The sequence below is a fragment of the Eretmochelys imbricata genome, chromosome 1 (assembly GCF_965152235.1).
Source record: "Eretmochelys imbricata isolate rEreImb1 chromosome 1, rEreImb1.hap1, whole genome shotgun sequence".
Classification (NCBI taxonomy): domain Eukaryota; kingdom Metazoa; phylum Chordata; order Testudines; family Cheloniidae; genus Eretmochelys; species Eretmochelys imbricata.
The window spans coordinates 39,846,083-39,869,113 of NC_135572.1; the positions used below are offsets into that span (position 1 = coordinate 39,846,083).

The 23,031-nt window shown below is 46.2% G+C and overlaps 1 protein-coding gene across 1 annotated transcript in view; it reads right to left on the reverse strand.

Moving 5' to 3' along the window:
* RDX (radixin) overlaps positions 1 to 8,511 on the reverse strand; it is a 93,823-nt gene extending 85,312 nt beyond the window's left edge. Inside the window, exon 1 of the mRNA XM_077808999.1 lies at positions 8,290 to 8,511. The gene's annotated coding sequence lies outside the window, so the exon portion shown is untranslated. The remainder of the gene's footprint in view (positions 1 to 8,289) is intronic.
* Positions 8,512 to 23,031: the final 14,520 nt, after the last annotated feature.

The window sequence follows — 23,031 nt, forward strand, 5'->3', positions numbered from 1 at the left end:
GCTCCAATCACTAGTCTAGATTGCTCTTGTACCAGTTGTCTGACAGATTGAGCAACTCCTAAAATTATAGCCAGGTGTCCTTAAGCATGGACCCTACTAAGGTCCCAATGGAACTGGCAGATACCGTCCAGAAACCTGCAGGTGCAAGTACCCATCCTTCAATCACAGAATGTGGTCCTGCAGGTGCAGGTTTCTCTGTTGGCTCCTCCTACCCAGCTCTTCCTGGAGCCAAAGATTCCTTCGCCTAACGAATTTGACAGAAATCATAACAAGTGTTGGGGGGTTCTGAACCAGTATCAGTTCCTGTTCCTACTACACCCTCGCTCATTCCCCACAGGCCATAGTGAGCACACCAGGACCCCCAAGTCAGTTTGCAATGCAACTCTAAACACCTGTATTGATTTGACTACTGGTAAGCGCCAAGATCCATCTAGGTGCCTTAGTCAACCCGGGGGCCTCAAGTAACTTTATGGACTTGAACTTTCCTAAGATCCATGTGTTTCCAACCAAATGCAAGGACTCACCAGATCTGGTCAAGACTATTTATGGGCCTCTTCTTTCCTTAGGACCAGTAACCCACCAGACCTGCAGAAACAGTTATCCTCCAGGGGCACCAGAAAAACCTTCAGTTTGGATTAATCCAGGCCCTCAGGCTCCCATCATCTTAGGTATGCCCTGGCTTACAAACCATGACCCCCACATTCGCTGGTATTGTCAACTATCCAGTGTCTCAGGCATCAAGAATTGCTCTGCAATTCACGTCAGCCACTGGAAGACCCCCGACCCTCAGTGTCCTCACAGCTTCTCCTGCTGTGACCAAGATCACCCACAAATACAGAGACTTTGCAGATGTTTTTGACATGGAGAGGTGCCCTCTCCGAACCCACATTTCAGGTTCTCCACCTGTACATGCAGGAGGATCTTCAGAAGGGTTTCATTTACCCATTCACATCCCCAACGTTTGCACCAATCTTTTTTGTCAAGAAGCAGGATGGCTCTCTGCAGCCGTGTATTGTCTATCTGACCTTGAACAAGGTGACCGTATGAAACCGCTACCTGCTCCCTATTATCAACGAGCTCTTAGACTGGCTAGGCACAGTCTGTATTTTCACAAAGTTAAATCTGTGTGGGGCTTATAACCTGGTGCGCGTATATGAAGGAGACGAGTGGATGACCACTTTTCATACTTGACACAGCCACCATGAATATCTAGTCATGCTGATTGGCCTATGCAACGCTTCATAAAGTGTTGAAAGAGTGCTGAACGATATATTTTGAGATATGCTGGACCACTTTGTCATTATCAACCTTGTTGATATTTTGATTTTCTGCAAAGACCCAGCTTTTCATGACCAGCAGGTGTGTAGCGTTATTGAAAGACTACTTCTGAATCATCTATATGCCAAGCTGGAGAAATGCAAGTTTGACCTTAAATTTCTTGGGTGAGATGATACATCCAAGGGACTGGCAGTGGACCCCTGCAAAGTGATGACCATCACAGATCAGGTGGCATCGAAGGATGTCTGCGGAATCCAATGCTTCTTGGAATTTGCTGATTTTTATAGATGATTTATCCCAGGATTTTCTGTGCTCACCAGTCCTCTCACAGCAAAGCTGTGAAAGGGATTTGGTTCTCATGGTCCTCAGAAGCACAAGCTGCCTTTGATAATTTGAAACAGAAATTTGCAGACACTCCAAACTTTGCACTAGGGACAGTTCTTGCTCAACCTACTGCTCCCGATGATTGAATTCATCAATGTGCTTTTTACTTATGAAAACTCACTCCTGCTGAGATGAATTATGACAACCCGGACAAAGAATTGCTGGATATCAAAGCAGCCTACGCAGAATGGCATGATCTTCTGGAAGGTCCTAGGCTCCACTCCAAGTTCTGACATCATAAAAACTTGTAATACCTAAAAACGGCCAGGAACCTGAATCAGCAGAAGACATGCTGATCCCTCTTCTTGTGCAATTCAAGTTTGGGGTCACCTACCAGCCAGGAACAAGGAAAGCAGAAGCATAGTCCCAAAAGAATGAGTACTACAAACCTGGTGAGGAGACTATGTCCATGATTCTCAAGCCCTCAAACTTCATTTCTGGCATCACAGCCCACGACCTGTTATCCTCCATCCACTCTCAGTTATCTAGAGATCTCTTTGCCATCCAAACTCATCAAGCCTGAGATCCCAAAAAGGACCAGACGGCTGCAGGCTTCATGTTGCAGGACAGAAGTCTATACCATGAGGAATGCACGTGTGCCCCCAAAGGGGCCACCTGGCTTCACGTCCGACAACCCTGCCACAATGCTCCCCTAGCAAACCACATCCGCCATTCTAAGACCCAAGACCTAGTTTCCAGGGACTTTTGGTGGTCTGCCATACGCACCTCTGTTGCGTCCTGTACATATGCTTCCTAAACTATCATCAGGATGATTGGCTTTCCTTGATCTGTCATGCTGAATTTTCTTAAAACAAATGCCACACATGCATCCACCAAGAAAACACCTTTCTTTACTATCTATGGTTTCCATCTTCATGCTCATTGATTGTTTGGAGGCAATCTCTGGATGCCTGTTGTTACCAAACTCACAGCCCACATACAGCAGGTACACCAAGAACTCTAGAGGCAGTTAGAAGGCACCAAAGCAACCTACATACAAGTATGCCCAGTCGTCCCACCAGCAAAACCTGGCTTCACGACAGGGAATAAGGTGTGGCTGTTCACCCAGAATCTGTGATCAACTTGCCCCCCCATGAATCTGGAAAATAAGTATCTAGTACCTTTCCAGATTACAAAACAGATTAACCAGGTTACATTCAAGTTACAGCTAACAGATTCCTTCAAGATTCACTCAGCCTTCCATGTCTCTCTTCTAAAGCCATTAATCAAGAATCCCTTCCCACTCCATACTACTCCCCCTCCTCCACAGATAAATATTCAGGGCCAAGAAGAATATGTGGTTCAGCAGATTCTAGTCAGGTCTGAGAGAAACTACAATATCTAAATGACTGGGATGGGTACAGCCTGAATCTCCTGTGCATCTTTCACCATACTTACCCTGAGAAACCAGGCCCCAAGGTCTCTAGATGGCACTCTCAAGGGACAGTACTGTCAGGAACTAAGGCCTGTAGCAGAACTAATCTCCAGGTAGCGTCATCAGTACAGCTGGTCTGCAGCAGAGTGCCTGATTGGCCACACCGCCTGATTGGCTGTACGAGGCAGCAAGCCAGCTCTTAAGCCACCAGCAGTAGCAGTAATTCATTGTCTGCTGTATGCTCATGCACACCACTGTGCCTGTACTTGTGTTACCCTGTTCCTGCTGCCCTTGCCTTGCACCCAGTCTTGCTTCTGTCCTGACACTGCCTTGAATCCCTCCTTGTCTGCTCTCCTGCTCACTCAAGTTTGAACACTGGCTTTGGCTTCTGATTACTGACTCTGGGCTTGACCCTTGACTCTGGCATCCAGTTCCTGCCCTCGGCTTTGACCTCTGACTATTGACCCTACTGCTTGGTTGCCAATGCCTGATCAGACCACTTGGCCTGACACCCACTCTGATCACTAGGCTAGACTCTCCTCATCCCAATCAGCAGATGCCATCCCTGCACACAAACAAAAAAATCTTGGGGAACAGTAAAAGATCATGTCATTAAAAATGTCTAGGTGTCAGACTGTATATCTAAAGAAACCTCATTTACTTCATTCCCAAAGAAATACTGCTTACTGTCACAGTTACCGGGTGGACTGCACCTCTGACCCCATCCTGGTCTCTCTGAGTGTAACCTCTTGAGGTCTGTCTCATGCCTCTAGCTGTCACCTCTGTCTCAGGGTGGAATCAAACAGTTCTCCCACTCTCAGACTGGGCCTTGGCTGCAGTGCTCTGTTTATCAGCCATGATTATCTCAGCAGGTCTAACTTATGTCCAGACCCGGCAATTCTCAATTCTCAGCTCCACACTGGTCATGCTTACACTGCATATTTTCTATTTCATATATAGCACCAATTGTACGATTTAAGGACTGATGGTTACATTTGGCATTTAGGGCTAAATCCCCGAAAGGGATTTAGGTGTCCAAGTCCAAAATTTAGATCCCCAAAGCCCCTGCTCAGCTGCTGCTTTACCCTGTAAATACTTAAGTATCAACCGATAAAATCCTATAGACCCCTAAAAATCTGCCACTGGGCATACACACCACCACCGCAGTCCAGGCAACCAGGCATCTAACTCACACCTAAACTCCAGCAGAATCCTCAAACTATGCAATGCCCTGCCTATCTCACCTGTGTGGCCTGATCTGATAGACATGCTCAGTGGCTTCCTAATAGATCATGCCCTGTACAAAATGCCAGAAGTGGAGGTGGTGTCCCCTTTGTATGTTTTAGCCTAGTGGTTAGAGCACTCACTCAGGATGTGGGAATCCCAGATTCAATTCCTCCCTCTGTCAGATGTGGAGCAGGAATTTAAACCCTTGTCTCCACCTTTCAGAAGATTTAGCTCAGAAGTTAGGGCTAAAGATATTCTGGGGCTGTTCCCTCTCAACCTCTCCTGTTTAAATGGTTCCACTTCTTATAAACAAACACTCTCTGGAAAGAGTGAGAAGAACAACTATAAACCAGTGGTTTGGGGACTCACCTAAAACATGGGAGTCCCAAGTTCAAGCCCATGCCAATCACTACCCAAGGTGAGTGCTCTATCAGTCAGGCTAAAAATTTAAGGGGGGGGGAGCACCTCCACCTTGTTTTTTTGTAAGAAAGGTCTTAGGGCTTGTCTACACTTAAAATGCTATGCTACCTATGCTGTCGGCGTAGGTAACCCACCTCCCCAAGAGATGGCAGCTAGGTAAGTTGACAGAAGAAGACACAGCTACAGACTAGGGACCGAATGGCTAGGCAGCAGTTCTGCAGAAAAGGACATAAGGGTGACAGTGGACAAGAAGCTGGATATGAGCCAGCAGTGTGCCCTTGTTGCCAAGAAGGCCAATGGCATTTTGGGACGTATAAGCAGGGGCATAGCGAGCAGATCGAGGGACGTGATCGTCCCCCTCTATTCGACATTGGTGAGGCCTCATCTGGAGTACTGTGTCCAGTGTTGGGCACCACACTACAAGAAGGATGTGGATAAACTGGAGAGAGTCCAGCGAAGGGCAACAAAAATGATTAGGGGTCTGGAACACATGACTTATGAGGAGAGGCTGAGGGAGCTGGGATTGTTTAGTCTGCAGAAGAGAAGAATGAGGGGGGATTTGATAGCTGCTTTCAACTACCTGAGAGGTAGTTCCAGAGAGGATGGTTCTAGACTATTCTCAGTGGTGGAAGAGGACAGGACAAGGAGTAATGGTCTCAAGTTGCAGTGGGGGAGGTTCAGGTTGGATATTAGGAAAAACTTTTTCACTAGGAGGGTGGTGAAACACTGGAATGCGTTGCCTAGGGAGGTGGTGGAATCTCCTTCCTTAGAAGTTTTTAAGGTCAGGCTTGACAAAGCCCTGGCTGGGATGATTTAATTGGGTATGGGTCCTGCTTTTGAGCAGGGGGTTGGACTAGATGACCTCCTGAGGTCCCTTCCAACCCTGATATTCTATGATTCTATGACTTCCCTCGACCTAGCACTGTCTACTGGCTAGCTTAGGTGGCTCGCTGCTCAGCTTGCCCCTTTTTTTGGATCCCATTCTTAGACACCTCTCCCCAGGCATTGTATAGGGGAGTCTGTATACCTAATGTGGGGCTATGAATTCCATTAGGCAATAGGGCACCTGAATGTTGGACATTACAAGACTGAGTCTAAGCCCCTTTATGGATCTGCCCTTATGTAGCACTTTGAATACATATACTGCATTCCTGTGACACAGGTAGGGAGGCAAATACCTGCAACTGATCAATACAGAAAATGAGGCATAGCAAGGTGAACTGGACTTGCCTAAAGCTACACAGCATTACACCTCAGGACTTTGTCTCCCATCCCTGCACTTGTTGATTCACACTAATAAACGGCTGTCAACAAACATGTACTGTAAGTACATGGCCTGTGATGGGTTTTAGATGGGGTAAGATCCAAGTTACCTGGGAAAGAATTTTCTGTAGTATCTGGCTGATGAATCTTGCCCATATGCTCAGGGTTTAGCTGATCGCCATATTTGGGGTCGGGAAGGAATTTTCCTCCAGGGCAGATTGGAAGAGGCCCTGGAGGTTTTTCGCCTTCCTCTGTAGCATGGGGCACGGGTCACTTGCTGGAGGATTCTCTGCTCCTTGAGGTCTTTAAACTACAATTTGAGGACTTCAATAGCACAGATATAGGTGTGAGGTTTTTTTTGTAGGAGTGGTGGGTGAAATTCTGTGGCCTGCGTTGTGCAGGAGGTCAGACTAGATGATCATAATGGTCCCTTCTGACCTAAATATCTATGAATCTATGAATCTAGTAATATCAAATCCTCCATCAGTACGATATAGTCTGACAAATGCAACTTCACACTTTGTTAAATAAAATTAGTGTAATCAGTTACATCAGCACTAAGACAAAGTGGTATTTTAAACATCCAGGCTGATAAAACCAACAAGGGCAAGGGAATTATCTAGCTAAGAAATATATTTTCATGCTTTAAAATTTCCTTGACTTAGCTAGTTTTTAATGGTGAGTTTGAAAACAAAGATTTGCATTATCTGTATCAGACATTTATCCAACTTAACATAATGTACAATGGCTCAGGCTGTTGCAACCATTATGTAGATCAGTATTTAGAGATTATAAAATGTACATTTGTTGTAAACAATAGCAACAGATGCTTCATAGTGAGTTTGTGTGTGTGTTTTTTGGAAGGGGGTGAGGGGGTGAGAGAACCTGGATTTGTGCAGGAAATGGCCCAACTTGATCATCATGCACATTGTGTAGAGAGTTGTCACTTTGGATGGGCTATTACCAGCAGGAGAGTGAGTTTGTGTGTGGGGGGGTGGAGGGTGAGAAAACCTGGATTTGTGCTGGAAATGGGCCAACTTGATGATCACTTTAGATAAGCTATTACCAGCAGGACAGTGGGGTGGGAGGAGGTATTGTTTCATGTTCTCTGTGTGTATATAAAGTCTGCTGCAGTTTCCATGGTATGCATCCGATGAAGTGAGCTGGAGCTCACGAAAGCTCATGCTCAAATAAATTGGTTAGTCTCTAAGGTGCCACAAGTACTCCTTTTCTTTTTGCGAATACAGACTAACACGGCTGTTACTCTGAAACCTGTCTTTACGGACTAAGTCACTTTCAACTTTTATTTTCAAACTGAGGAGTGAGCTCTAGTTTCAAGCTGGAGCGATTTACAAATTCAAAGCTCCCCCCAACTCTCAAAAAGCCCTGGAGGCGGCGCGGGAATGTAGCTGAACCTGACGCGCCCGCAAACCTCTCAGCAATCCTCGTCGGGCTGGTACCGCGGCCGCCTCCTGCTCCTGGGCTGCAGAGGGCAGAGGGGTGGGTGGGTGTTTTGTTTCTGACCTGAGGAATGTGTTACAAAGTATCGTCCTCGTTGCAACAAGTAGCCGAGGGGCCTTACCGAGTTGCACTTTCGTTCAACCCCCTCCCCGCAACGTAGGGCTTTGAGCAAGTCGGGTTTATGCGTCGGCTCCGGGAACCGAGAACCAAGATTAGACGGCAGCGGACGAGACGGAGTTAGTAGAAGAAAAGCATCAACTCCCATCCCGCCTCGCAGCGGCTTGAGCCCCGTCGCAGACCCCCAAACCCCTTCTCCCCATAACCGGCCGGCCCCTTCCCGCAGTCTCCGAAGGGAGCGGGCAGAGAGGAGGCTGGGGGCGGACCGCCCAGTGTAGAAGGGGGCCGAGAGGAGCACAGGGTGAAGCGACAGCAGCGGCGGGAGAGGGGGGCGAGCAGCGTGGCGGTGGCAGGGAGGGACACAGCCCGGGGGGAGAGGGACACAGGGCTCTAGAGGAATTACGCGGCGGGGGCGCGCGGGGGAGGACACAGCGCTGGGGGCGGGGCCGCGGGGGGACACACGCGGCCCTGAGGGGCCACGGGGGGGAGGGACACAGAGCAGCCGGGGGGGGAGGGGGCACAGACACACAGGCCCGAGGGGAACACGAGCCGGACAACCCCGGGGAAGGGGGGAGGAAGGACCAGGCAGGCAGCCCCCGGTCATCTGATAACGGGCTCTGACAGCTACTCGCTCCCGAGACCCCGGCCCCAGGCTGGCTAGAAGCAGCGGAGATGGGGCGGGCCGAATGCGGCCTGGTAAGCGGCGGGTCCGGCAGGGCGCAGACACCAACCCCCTCCCCAGTTCTTCCCCACGTCCCCCTCACCTGCAGCTCCGCTCCCCGGCGCGGGGCTCTGCCGGGGGACTCGCTCCCACCGGGTCTCCGATGCGCGCTCGGTGGTCCGCTGTGGCCGGGCCCCCGCGCAAGCCCCTCCGCGGCCGGGCAACAGTCGCTGGGGGCCGCCCTGGGCTGTTCACTGGTGGGTCAAAGCAGGAGACGCGCAAAGCGCCGCTGACAGCTACGCAATATGGCGGCGGCTGCCGCCGTTTAGATTTTCCTCCTTGTTGTTACAGAGCATGCGCGAGAGGTGGGAGCATGCGCACTAGCCACGGCGAAGCCGCTGCCCTGAGCTCCCCGCCGCGGGGGGCTAAGAGCGCGCGACCGTGAGGAGCCTCGGTGTGAAAGAGGGTCCGCGGGAGGGTTGTCGGCAAGAGGGAGCGGGGGCTGCGTAAGGGGGGAGGTGAGGAGCACGGAGGGACCCGGCGTGCAAATACACAGCGGCGGAGGGGGTCTCGCTCCTGAGAAGTAGTGTTGGGGGGAGGGCAGGAGGTGGCATGTTATGCCCTTGCTGGGACCAGACCCAGTGTGACCCCTCATTCCTCTCCTCCTGTCTATCCAGATGGCTCTTGGCACGTGTGGACGCTGCTCACATAGGTGATGTAAGGCTAATTTTTCACGTCTAATACACGTGTCCAGAGGTGCTGGGGCACTTGCCAGTGCCACACCCCCTGGTTTGAAGTGGTTTCTCTCATATACAGGGTTTACGGTTTGGTTGCATGGCCCTGAGCACCCCCACTGTACAAATTTTTCCTGCACTCCTGCAACTGTCATACATACACTGGCTGCATGGGTGGTTCCTGAGAGCTGTGTTTGGCCCTGGATATTAGAGAGACAATGTGGGGGAGGTAATTTATCTGATTGGACCAACTTCTGTTGGTTAGAGAGACAAAGCTTACAAGCTATTGGGCCCTGAAGAAGAACTTGGTGTAGTTTGAAAGCTTGTGTCTTTCACCAACAGATTAGTCCGGTAAAAGATCTTATCTTGCCCACCTTTCCTCTCTAATAGGTGCACCTTGACAAACCTGCTTCATTAGTGAAATCTTTTTGAGTGCTCCATTTGGCAGCACTCTGTCACGCTAAAGCTTATTACAAGTGTCCCTTTATTTTTTGTTGGTTTCAGAGTAGCAGCCGTGTTAGTCTGTATTCGCAAAAAGAAAAGGGGTACTTGTGGCACCTTAGAGACTAACCAATTTATTTGAGCATAAGCTTTCGTGAGCTACAGCTTTGTATTACTCCTTAGGAGCCCATGCCTGTCCTGCACTGTGCAGACAGACACCCCTCCCCACACACACAGTTTGAAAGGAATGGGGCTCTGCAGAGTTTCAGCTGGAGTTACTTGGGGAAGCTGATTCAGTCACATAACCTGTTGCCTCTAAGGCTGGGACTTCAAGAAGAGGGTGGCATAGGTGCCGACTCCATGGGTGCTCTGGGACTGGAACACCCATGGAAAAAAATAGTGGGTGTTCAGCACCCACTGGCGGGCCCTGCCAATCAGCTCCTCCTCCTTCCCCCCCCCAGCACCTCCCGCTTGCCAGCGGGCCCTGCCAATCAGTTCCTTCCTCTCCCTCCCAGCGCCTCCCACCGATCATGGATCAGCTGTTCAGCGGTGGGCAGGAGGTGCTGGGGGAGGGGGTGGAGCAAGGGCAGGGCACACTTGAGGGTGGGGGCAGAATGGAGTGGGAAGAAGCAGAGTGGGGCAGGAAGGGGTGGAGTGGGGGTCAAGCCACCCTGGGGAAATGAGAAATTCAGCACCTGTGGAGGGTGGTATGAAGCCAAAGATCCCTATGGGTTGTACAGGAGGGGCATTGCTAACACTCTTAGACCCTGCTCTTAAAAGACTTAGGTCTTTAAGCACGGTGGGTGGAATCCACAAAGAGTCTTAGGTGCTGCAAAGCTGAGTGTTATAGGGCCTAACTTTTAGGTACCTAGAAAATCACAGGAACAACACTGCAACCCACAAAACCCTAGGCTCCTATACAATGAATGGGAGAGATAGGTGACTAAGAAAGCGATCCACAAAATCTAGCTCACTATTAGGGAACCACCTATGCTTAAAGTATGCTCACCCATGGGAGATACCAAACAGGGGTTTGGTCTGAGCATCCCCTCTCTGAGATAGGGGCAAAAGTCCAGGCTCTTGGGAGACACGTACTTTGGCTTAGTGATCCATGAACAGGCACCTACCACCCGGAGACAGACATCTTAGGTGCCTACAGCATTTCTTGTCCACTGGTTCCCTAGACACTTTTAAGGAGTAGTGGATGCTCTCCAAGGTTCTCTGCTCAGTGTCCCCTTCCAGATCCCTGATTTTGTTCCTGTGACCCTCATTCCTGACCCTGTTATTTTTTCATTATCCCCTGTAATTATTTGAATCCCAGGTTCAGTAGTTCCTCCCCTTAGGCTGGGGGAGGGTCATTCAGACACCTGCCTGCCTCCCAGACTTCAATAGGTATAACATTTCTTGTGGGAATGGGTTAGGTACGTGCCTTACTCCACACAAAACAGCCGGAGGTGATACCCATTTTATAACTTTAGCCCAGTGGTTAGAGCAGTCTCCTGGCATATGAGAGACTCACATTCAATTCCCCCTCTCTTATCAACAGTTATGATTGTGAAAATGATTGATTAAGGTATAGCTAAGCAGGAGTCAAGTTTAACTATATAAACTGGGGTCCAAAAGGAAGCTTTGGAACCTAACTCCAGGACACAACCCAATATCAGAGCTGCCAGACCTCAATGCTCTGCCAACTATGTCATGCAGAAGCTGGAGCCCCAGATGACCTGATCCTGACTGGCCACAAGTAAAAATTCGTCTGCTTTATTGGGAGTGGTGAGCATTGTATGCTTAGTGTGTGTATTCTGTTTTGGTAACTGTTAATAGATAACGGTTAAGGATATTACTGTGTAAGGCTTTTTCACTGATAAAAGGACCTTTGGTGCAAAGCCGCAAAAGATTACACTCTGAGCCCTAGGAAATGGGTACATGTGGGTACTTAAATTAACCAGGTTACAGTCTGAGCCCTAGGAACTGTGAATGGCTGGCCCTGAGCCCTAAGAACTGGGTATAGGTAGGTGCCTTCATCCAGAGCCCTAGGAACTGGGAAAGGGTGGGAGTGAGTAAATTAACTGGGTTATGCCTTGAACTCATGGAAGGGTAAAGGTGGAGTGCCCTAGAGTGTGCAGGTAACAGAAGAAGTTCCACATTAAACTAGCCCATAACTCTGTGGTCAGAACATCTTCGTGAGAGGTGGAAGACCCTTATTCAAATCTTTTCTTCCCCCTCTGGCAGAGAGGGGATTTGAACATGAGTCTCCCACATGCCAGGAGATGAGACTAAACATTATAAGGTGAGCACTACCTCCTCTCCTCCAGCTGGAGATTTTGAATGGCAGTCGATCCTGTAGGTGCACTCTGAGCACACCTATCAGATTGGGCTCTGCACACAAGTTAGGCAGCGGAATGCTTGTCTTCCCCTGGTTTGTGGATCGCTCTGGACAGGGCCGGCTCTACCGTTTTTGCCGCCCCAAGCAGGACGTCTGAAGACAGAAGCTGCCGCCGAATTGCCGCCGCGGCACAGCCTGCAGACTAAAGCTGCCACCGAATTGCCACTGCAGCAGCCTGAGGAAAGAAGCTGCCGCCGAATTGCTGCTGCCGCGGAAAGACGAGACACCGCTCTGACGGCACACAGACTGCCGCCCCTTTCACAGTGCCACCCCAAGCACCTGCTTGGAATGCTGGTGCCTGGAGCTGGTCCTGGCTCTGGGGCTTAGGCAGGAGATAGGCAGAATCATAGAATCATAGAATATCAGGGTTGGAAGGGACCTCAGGAGGTCATCTAGTCCAACCCCCTGCTCAAAGCAGGACCAATCCCCAGTTTTTGCCCCAGATCCCTATATGGCCCCCTCAAGGATTGAACTCACAACCCTGGTTTAGCAGGCCAATGCTCAAACCACTGCAGCAGTGTGCATGCTCAGAGACAGAAATGCAGGCTTAGAGGGAACTTTTTCTCTGAAAAATTAGGCCATTAGTGAGTTTAGGGGCTTACAGGGTTCATCAGGAGTTTTGAGGATCAAAACTGACATTAGCAGATACTAAATCTGGCATCTAGGTGTTCAAGTACCTTTGTGGTTCACACTTCGTGAGTAAAAACAATGAGGAGTCCTTGTGGCACCTTAGAGACTAACAAATTTATTTGGGCATAAGCTTTCGTGGGTTAAAACCCACTTCATCAGATGCATGGAGTGGAAAATACAGTAGCAGGTATATATATACCCATTGATTTCAGTATGAAGTTAGGCCTGAGAGTCTTCGTAGGGCACAGCTATTCTGTTGATCACATGCAAACACATGAATGCAAATTCTTTTGGCGTCTAGAAAAAATGTAAAATTGTGGTCTCAACAGAATACATTTCATATCCTTGTTTTAGTATTTTTCTCTTTCCACCATATTTTATGCATTGTTAACAATCATGCCTGATTAGTTTCTCATAGGAAGCTCTAGCTTCACTTCACACCATCATCTATTTGAAGTCACTGCCTTAAAAAAGGCATAGGCCCAATGGTACTTTATTCACCTGGGTAGTATCATCAAAGTCATGCATGTGCATAAGTATTTGCTGAATTAGGGCCATGATATGTGCCTCTGTAAATCATGTGACTCTGTTCAACATGAAATATGTTTTGAAACAGAAAATAATTTCTTCCTAGTCACTAAACTGAAACTCATGCTAGTAACCATACCTGAAAAGAGTAATTACAATGAAAATACTATATAAATAAGGCAAGGTTACTATCCTGAGTAAGCATTGTGCAAGACAATGGAAGATTAGAAAGGAAAGTGAGATTTAAGGGCACAGGGGAAGAATAGAATGTTAAACACCTCCTAAACCAGGGGACAATTGGCAGGCCAATAATTTCTGTTAGAAAACATATTACACAGACAGCATAGACAGATGAGAGAAGAATTATAAATAAGGCTATGATTTACTCAGTTATTTTTTGTAAAAGTCATGGACAGGTTACAGGCAATAAACAAAAATTCATTGCCTGTGACCTGTCCATGACTTATACTAAAAATAACAGAGAAAATCTTGGGGGGGAAGGAGGGGTACCTAGGGCCAGCAGCACCAGCTGCAGGGGTCTGCCCAAGCAGTGGCTGGTGTGGCTGTCCCTGTGCCCACCTGAGCAGCTGACCCCGGGGTCAGCTACACTGGCCGCTGCAGAAATCATGGAGATTGCATGATAGACACAGAGCCCTAATTATAAATAACTTACTTCGGGTGGGGGGAGGGAAGGCAGTCATTTGACACAGATTTCTCCTGTTAAAAATTGCTTCACTGGACCAAGGCAGAGAAAGTTACATATTTTGATGACTAAATGAGTGTGAGGATTCTGACACTACACTCCAGCCATTTCCTTACCTCCAAAGTGCACTAGCCTCAGCCAGCACCCACAGGCCCAATAAGGACTTTAACCCCATGGTCTGGTTAGTGTTGCCCACCATAAAAGGAGGTGGTTGCTCTAGGACACCATCCCTCTTGGAGAAAGGGAAGGTTCAGAAAGCAAGCACGGAGGTTAAGAACACTACAGTTCCAAGGTCACACTGGCTCTGTCCTCCTATCCCCTCCCTTGCCACATGTGAACACACACATGCAAAAGGGGCTAAGATGCTGCTTCACACATTCTGGGATTTTTGTGGTGTGGGGGAAGAAAAGGAATGCTCAGGCTCTGACTACTTTTCTGTCACTCATGAGGTATGGAGGAGAGACTCAGACTGTCCTCAAGTAGGGATGTGTATTGTTGAATATTATTCTTCATATAAAATTCCTCCTTCCATGGTGGGTGGAGGGAGTAGCAACAAAAAGAGAATTCTGGAGGAAAAATGGGAATAAAAATACTGAGGGAGACCCAGCTGCTTCTCTGTTTTGCTGTTTTATTTTGGTTGTTTGATAGGAAAGGTGCTCTCTCCTAGACCGACAGTATAGCCAGGGACACCAACCAGCAGATCTCACTATGAAGGGATCCACTTGAGTTAACAACTCTGAGTCATGCAGCAGCTATTAATATACCTTGACCTCTGGCTGTCTGATAAAGAAAGAAAGGTTGGAGGAAGAACAGAGAGGAATTTCTAATTAAAGCTGCTGCTTCAAAGAGTAGTAAGAAAAAAAACAAGCTTTCAAAAAAACCCAAACAAACAAAAAAGAAGCAGCACCAAGCTGCTTCCTGACAGTGAGATCATGTGGAATAATCTCCCTGAGGGAAATTATGGAAGCTGCATCATTTAAGTCATTTAAAGTTAGTCTGGACAAAACAGCTATTATGTAAAGAATATTCCTGTATGCTGAGAGGGATATGCATTAGATCAGTGGCTCTCAACCATTCCAGACTACTTTTCCCCTTTCAGGAGTTTGATTTGTCTTGTGTACTCCCAAGTTACAACTCACTTTAAAACTACTTGCTTACAAAATCAGACATAAAAATACAAGAATGTCACAGCACTCTATCACTGGAAAATTGCTTACTCTCTCATTTTTACCATATAATTGTAAAACAAATCAGTTGGAATATAAATATTGTACTTACATTTCAGTGTATAGTTTATAGAGCAATATAAACAAGTCATTGTGTATATGAAATTTTAGTTTGTACTGACTTCGCTAGAGCTTTTTACATAGCCTGTTGTAAAACTAGCCAAATATCAAGATGAATTGATGTACCTCCTAGAAGACCTCTGTGTATCCCCAGGTGTACATGGACCTCTGATTGAGAACCACTGTATTAGATCAGTGATTCTCAACCTTTTCCTTTCTGAGGTCCCCCAAACATGCTATAAAAACTTCATGGCCCACCTGTGCCACAATACCTGGTTTTCTGCATACAAAAGCCAGGGCTGGTATTAAGGGGTGGGTAGAAAGCAGGGCAATTGCCCAAGGCCCCATGCCACAGGGAGCACCGTGAAGCTAAGTTGCTCAGGCTTCTGCTTCAGCCCTAGGTGGCAGGGCTCAGGGCCCCACACTTCATCCCTATGCAGTGGGACTTCAGCTTTCTACCCTGCACCCCAGCAAGTCCAATGCTGGTCCTGCTTGGTGGAGCCCCTGAAACCTGTTCGCAGCCCCCAAGGGACCATGGTTGAGAACCACAGTATTAGATGATTCAGTAGGTCTCTTCCATCCAGTTTCTGTGAGAGAATAATGCAGTAGAGTCCAGGTGGTAAAAGGGTTGAGCCCACACAGTTTTTAATAGGCATTTTAGATTACATATTTTGTATAGATATTTCTCTGGCACTCAATGCCATAGAATGTGAGCCCCTCACACTATAAATTACATTAAATTACCTCTAGAAGGCTGAAGTCTCTTTCCTGTTGCCCCCCCCCACGCCCCCTTTTTTTTGGAGCCAATTCATTACAGTGAAAGAATAAGGGTGGTCAGTTTCTCCAGTATCTGATGTCATTACTGCACTAATATTTAGAGTAATGCTGGGCTTCTGCAGAACCATGGTCCAAAATCATTGGCCTTTCACGAATCTTCCTTATCTTTAGTCACCACAATACAAGATCTGCTCCCCATTCCCCCATCCATTGAAGTGTCCTTGCTGAGTACAGCAGGTATGATGGGGAGCATAAAGAGATGGAATCTTACCTATCCAGACCCTAGCGTATTCAGGGTTTTGGGGGCAAGAAGCTTGAACTGGACCAAAATTTGACTGTCACCCAATACAGACAACAGCACACAGGTGTAGTGTGTTCATTCGGGTTGGCTGTTGTAGAGACAGGACACTGCATCAAATGCTGCTTCAAGGTAGCCCATTGAGCCAGCCCCAAGTATTGAATTAGTTGCAGTTGGTCATTACAAGCATTAATAGAGAGTGGTGGTGGTAGGTTCCTCTAAAAACAGATACATTCGTTTATAATTTTTTTATTTTACATTATACTTTACATCCTGTCTGATTACATAACGTATGTTTATAGCTGTATTACCCCTCAATAAAAGATAAACAAGGTATATGAAGTAGTTTTATCTACCTTGTAAACATGATAGTGACTTCCCCCACCCTCCAGGGCTGTAAAATTGCATTCATATCTCTATCAAAACAGTTTACAGTCAATAATGCATTAGAAGTGTAGTCAGATTGCATTCATCCTAGAGGTAGAAGTGAAACTACTAGAAGGGCTGTGGTTACTGCATGTTATTTTTTTTTTACAGAAAGCTTTCAGAGATATATGTCTAATTACACAATTCTTAAGAGGTAGGTTATAAAGATAACGTTACAACTACTAACAGAAGCTACTGTACTATAATTGAACAATAAAGATAATAGGAAACACACTTGGTTTTTAACTGTGGAAAGACTGTATAAAATGGATTTGGAGGATTCTTGCCCAATCAGAGCTGCTAGTATAGACCCCCTGTACCCATGCAGAGACCCAGTGATTTCAAGGAGGTTCTGCTCAAGCATAACAGTTGGTCCATGCAGATTATTGCAGAATTGGGACCTAATATGGCTAAAACTAAAGATATTCATCTGACATTTTACTGTATGATCTGAGGCTCAATGAGGGAAATTGGATAAAGCATTTTGGAGATGACTGCTTTTGTGAAGGGTTAAACTTTTTGTAGAGTTTCCTAGATTTGTCATATTCAAAAATGGTTGTGTACAATTTCAAGTTTATTTTATCCTGTTATCCAAGATTTATGCCTTTGGCTAGTATGGGAATGTTTACTGTGTTAATAGTTTAGGCCTTGACCCTGCCACTCTGTGAATAAAGTCTCAGATATGCTTGAATATTTGCAAGATGGCGTCCTAGCTGTTCATCCTGGGAATATTTATCCACATGACTAAATTTATATACAGAGATCTATTAATGTGCTTAATATTTGCAGGAATCGACCCACAGTCGTGTAAAACTATTGCAATACCAGTGTTAGAATACCATTAGCAATGCCATGCTTTAAAACTAAAGTGTTTTATTCATATGTTAAAAGAATCATAAAATGTTTAAATTAATAGGCCCTTGGCCTGGTTTATATTTTCTACAAGGAAAAAAAGATTACTTTTAAAAAAATTCCAGAAGACAACAGAAATACAGGGATGGTGATTGTCAGATGGCTGTTAAGAAGGTTCTCCTGTTCTAATAGTATCCACCATCACCAGATAAAGAAACAGATCTTTAAAGAAAACTTTGTTTCATAGCATTCTGTCTGACAAGGAATCACTTACCAACAATTCTGATTGTGAAATCTATACCGCTATTGTTTTGTCTTTATTGTCCCCACTTCTCTATTATTTATCTGAATAGTCTCTATTTCTTTAATTGTTATGCAACAGGCAAAAACTAATTTTGCAAGATTTAAATCAACTAAGGTGGTGGGGTTGATGAAAAATACTGGTTTTTAGTACTTTAATTTAAAATGATCAGTTAAGGTATACATCAGCAGGATTAAAGTTTTACTATATAAACTGGGGTCCAAAAGGAAGTTCTTTGGAACCTAACTCCAGGACACAGCCCAAGATCAGAGCTACCAGACCTCAACGTCCTGCCAGCTATATCTTGCAGAAGCTTGAGTCCCCAGACGATCTAATCTTGACTGACCACCAGTAAAAATTCATCTGCCTTATTTGGAGTTTGTGTGCTTAGTGTGTGTATTCTGTTTTAGTAACTGTTAATAGATAAAAGTAGTATAAGGACCCTACCGTCAATCAAACCCTACCCCCGCCCCTTGACCCCACCCCTTGACGCTTTAGCCCCGCCCCAGCTCAAGGGGGCCCTACCATCAATCAAACCCTAACACCACCCTTTGACCCCTTGACCCCCACCCCCTTGCCCGGAAGTCCCGCCCCCATCTGGGGTTTTACTTCCGGGGTCAAGGCTGCCACATGACCGGAAGCAAGGTGTGTTATGTGACCCCCCAACCCCGCCCCTTAGCCCCACCCTTGACCCCTGCCCCCCTTCACCGGAAGTCCCATCCCATGGGGGTATTACTTCCGGGGTCAAGGCTGCCACATGCCCAGAAGCAAGGTGTGTCATGTGACCCCTCTAACAACTCCTCCCACTGCCCTCTACCAATCAGGATGGGTTTCGCCCCTGTAGGACCACCCAGAGAGGAGATTTGACCAATCAGGGAGAGTTCCGGGGCGGGGGTGACCCGTCCGAAAGTGGGTCTTGTGACCCCTCTAACGACTCCACCCCCAACCCTCTACCAATCAGGAGGGGTTTTGTCCCTATAGGACCGGCCCCAAGAGGAGATTTGACCAATCAGGATGAGTTCCGGGGCGGGGTGACCCGTCCGGAAATGATTTGTGTGACTCCTCTAACAACTCCTCCCACCAACCTCTACCAATCAGGCCGCCCCGAGAGCAGAGTTGACCAAAATAGGGCAGGTTCTGGGATGGGGTGAACCGCCCAGAAGAGGGGCATGTGGCCCCTCTGCCAATCAGAGCTCAGCACCATCACCCCATAAGTCCCAGCATCGGGCAGAAGAGGCTGTCTTTTACCAAGAGCGCATGTTTTACAAATCGTGGAAACATGGATGCCTTCACCACCCCCATGAGAACTTCAGACTTTGTTTTAGCCCCGAGGGCCTTCAACAAACCGCAAAGAAAGCGCTACATCAGCAACAGTTCTGAGGTGGAGGAGGGGGCGATTGAGGGGAGCCCTTTGGCCCAGCCATTGATGGATACCCCGGACCCTGAAACGCAGCCACTTGTGGCGCCCCGCGATGAGCATGATGGCTTCTTGTTGTCCACCCCCCTGGAGGAGGAAGGCGATCACAGCTCGGGGAAGTCACTAGTGGACAAGATGAATGGAAGAGACAATGCTCAGGTAAATGAATGTTTAAGAGGTGACGGTCGAGGTTGGGGGTGTAACGGGGCTAGGAACCAGGGATTGGGTAAATCAAAAACCAAGTAGTGGGGTGCTTACGCTCTTTCTTTTCTAAAAAAAAAAAAAAAATCTCTCGGCAGTTCGACGATGCCTTTCTAGAGGACCCGGAGACCCTGGACAGCGTTGCACCAAGCAGCGAAGATGAACTGGGCCCACCTTGGTTTTGCTCAACGCTGATACAAAATGTTGAAGAGGACTCCGAGGATGACAGCTATGAGGAGTTTAAGAGGAGGCTTGGCATGGAACTGACTGAGCCAGTGCCACGTTGTGAGCGTAAAAAAGTCATGCGGACTATTGTACACGTTGCTGTTTATTCTGTTCTTAATCACTGTCTTAGGGAAAAGCTTTTTGAAGATTGCGAGGGCTGTGTCATAGATGCACCAGGCCAGCGGCACTATGACTGTGTGACTTGGACTTCAGTGGATATAAACTGCAAGCTCCAGGGCCTGTGTGCTGAGCTGTGTTTGGAAAGCTTATTAAACACTGTTATTGCCATAGGTTATGCTATGCAATGTCTGTGCCTAACCCAAGAACATTTAGCACAAGGGGTGACCTTGATAAATGCTGTGCAATTCAGTGGAGACCTTGACCATGTTTTAAAGAAAAAGACCAAACCGGAAGATGCCTGCTTAGAGCGTTATATTGACCGTCTGGTCCGCACAAAAAGTTACAGAACCCTGCTTAAGAAAAAGGCTATTTGTAAGAAATCTAAAAGGATTAAGTTAGAAAATAGTGAGGGGCCAAACATGCGATATAAAACTTGGTAGCTGTAAATTTTAAAAAAAAAATCTATTGAAAAGGGCTTTGTGACTATCTGTATTTCTGTTAAAAGGTCTCTGGCCCTTAAGGGAGCTTAGTTTTTTGTTTTTTTTTCCTTTCTTTTTTTAATGGAGCATCTTGGTTTGTTTTCAAGGAGCTGTATATCTTTTAAATAAAGAAAAATTGTTTGTAAGAACCTAGCTCTTGTGTCTTTTGTGTAAGAGAGACCCATTTACAGCAAAAAAAAAAAAAAAAAAAAACTGAAATGTATGTTGTGGGAGGGGGAAAAATATCCTAAAAATGTGTTTACAATAAAACAAACAGGGATGGTTCAGACATGTGGTTGAGTACAATAGAGCTGACTTATTCAGTTGAACTGAACAGGTTTAACCACCCCCCTCACTGAATAGCCAGGGTGCCTGTGATTACTCACCCTTGCTGCCATAGGGTTAATTTTGATGGGGGTGCACCCATAGTAAGGGAGGTAGGTGGGTGAGGATGGTGAGTTCTGATTAATATGAAATAAAATAAAACCTCAGGAGTTCGCAGATGCTATTGGACAGTTTAAATATAACCCCTGGAGTTGGTGGAACGCTATAGGCCGGTTTAAATATGGCCCAGGAGTTGGTTGAAGGCCACGGGGCACTTTTTCTAGAAAGCACCCCCGCCCCACCAAACTTTAAGCATGAAAGAAACATGTTTTTAAAAACAAAAACAAGCCCCATGACATTCATTGATATCTGCAAAGGGCCCCTCACTTGAAATGGTTACTATAAGAAGGCCCTACGGGGGGGAAAAAAAACAAAAAGTATTTGAACTTAAAAAAGAAAAGCAGCCCAATTGTGCAGAAAACTTATTCCCCACACCCGATCACAAAAGGGAACGCTAGGGAGGGGTGATCCAATCAACCTGCTAACTATTTTGAAACAAAAGAGTTAGGATGGTATAAAAAAAAACAAACCTCAGGTAGCTTGGAGACTGTCTCTTTCAACAGAAACTCTCTTGAATTGCTGCTGGACTGCAAGTGGAGGTATGTTCCCTGTTTTTTTAACTCTGAATATATATATATATATATATTATATAATGCCATTCTTTGGCCATGCTGTCTTAGTAAATAATGGTGCATATCTTTATTGCAGTGTGATCTGTTTAGCATAGAGCCAGTAACTTTAAGTTGCAGTTCATCACCAGGCCAAGGTAAAAACCATTTTTAACTGGAGTTGTGCTTAATAACTTCAGGTATTACATAGGTTGAATAGGGATTTGGGAGCTAATACTAACTAACATTTTGGCTTGTTTTTTACCCCAAAGACCCCAAGCACACATGGCTGGGGCGGGGGACAGAACAACCAGGGGTCTTTTTAAAAGCATGTGGATTTATTGAGAAGTATTTTGTTGCAAACAGTGTTTTAAACTCTGTGTGTGTGTGTGTGTGTGTGTGAGAAACATAGGTGGTTTTTAAAAAGTTTATATCTACAAACTGATGGTGATGGTGTGTTTCCAATTAACAGGGTTTTTACTTTGCAAAATGAGATGTATGTTTTAAAAAAAAAATATTTGTGGGGGTTGTTTTCAAAGTGGTAGAAATAAACTCAAAACCTGTGTTTGTTGTACAGCCTGAAATGGATTATTTTGTTTTAAAGCTATGACTTTTTTAAATAGAAAAAACACCCTAATGGATATTTATTATTTTATTTTAAAGTTTACTAGACAGTTTCATGTGTTTTATTAGAATGTTGTTTGCTTTACAGCACGGTCAAAACATGAGCGGGTAAAAATGCTCAAAAGAAAAAGGAAAGAGACAACTGAAAAGAAAAATTCACAAGTATCAGTGACAGATGGATGGATGAAGCCGGGTAAATATATTTTGCTTATTAGTCTGGTTAATTTTGCAATGTCGACATACCCTAGATGTCAGAAGCCAGTGTCTCATCAGGGAGGGGGTTCCTCCTCAGCTGATGGAATTCTGGGGAAACTGAATGAGCTATAAGGCCCTGAAAAGAGCTATCAACAAGGATCATTGGGCTAGTGCATCACCCTCCCCTTGGCATCAGCTTGTGATGGATCTGAAGGGCAAAAATCACCACATCCCAGTAACCCCTTGGGAGGCTGATGGCTGGGGTTCTGTATTCAACACTCTCTCCTTCCCCACACCCAAGCTGCAACTGGGGCTGGTGGAGGAAGATGAGTCATAGGACTTGAGTAACCTCCCCAACCCCAGCAGAGGCGAGTGAGTAAGGCCCCACATATGTCCTTTGTGCTCTTTAAGATAAGCTCCTTGCTTCCTTGTGAAGATGTATGGCTGCTGACCAAGGAGAAGAAGCAAATCTGATCACCTCCCTCATTCTCTTTTGCACCAGGCTTGGTGGGGATACCAGCAGGATGAAATCTCAGCAACTCATGCTTGAATAAAGTCACCTTTTTAGTATTACCAGTAAAGGGAAGAAAAAACTGACTTACATAAATTATCAATAGCCAGATCATATCCTCCATGGGTCAAACCTCCACAAGAGACACTTGCACAATTTGATATAATAAGCATCACAGAAACCTGGTGGAGTGAGGATAATCAATGGGACACAATCATTCCAGGGTACAAAATATATCAGAAGGACAGAACAGGTCATGAGGGGGCCGGGGGGGGGGGGGGGGCGGGGGAAGTAGCACTATCTGTGAAAGAAAATGTAGAATCAAATGAAATAAAAATCTTAATTGAATCCATATGTTCCATAGAATCTCTATGGATAGTAATTCCATGCTCTAATAAGAGTATAACCATAGGAATCTATTATTGACCACCAGACCAGGACAGTGATAGTGATGATGAAATGCTAAGGGAGATTAGAGAGGCTAAGAAAATCAAATAATTCAATATTCGTGGGGGATTTCAATTATCCCCATATTGACTGGGTACATGTCACCTCAGGATGAAATGCAGAGACAGAATTTCTCTATACTTTAAATGACTGTTTCTTGGAGCAGCTGGTACAGGAACCCCCAAGGGGAGAGGCAACTCTCGATCTAGTCCTGAGTGGAGTGCAGGATCTGGTCCAAGAGGTAACTATAACAGGACCGCTTGGAAATAGTG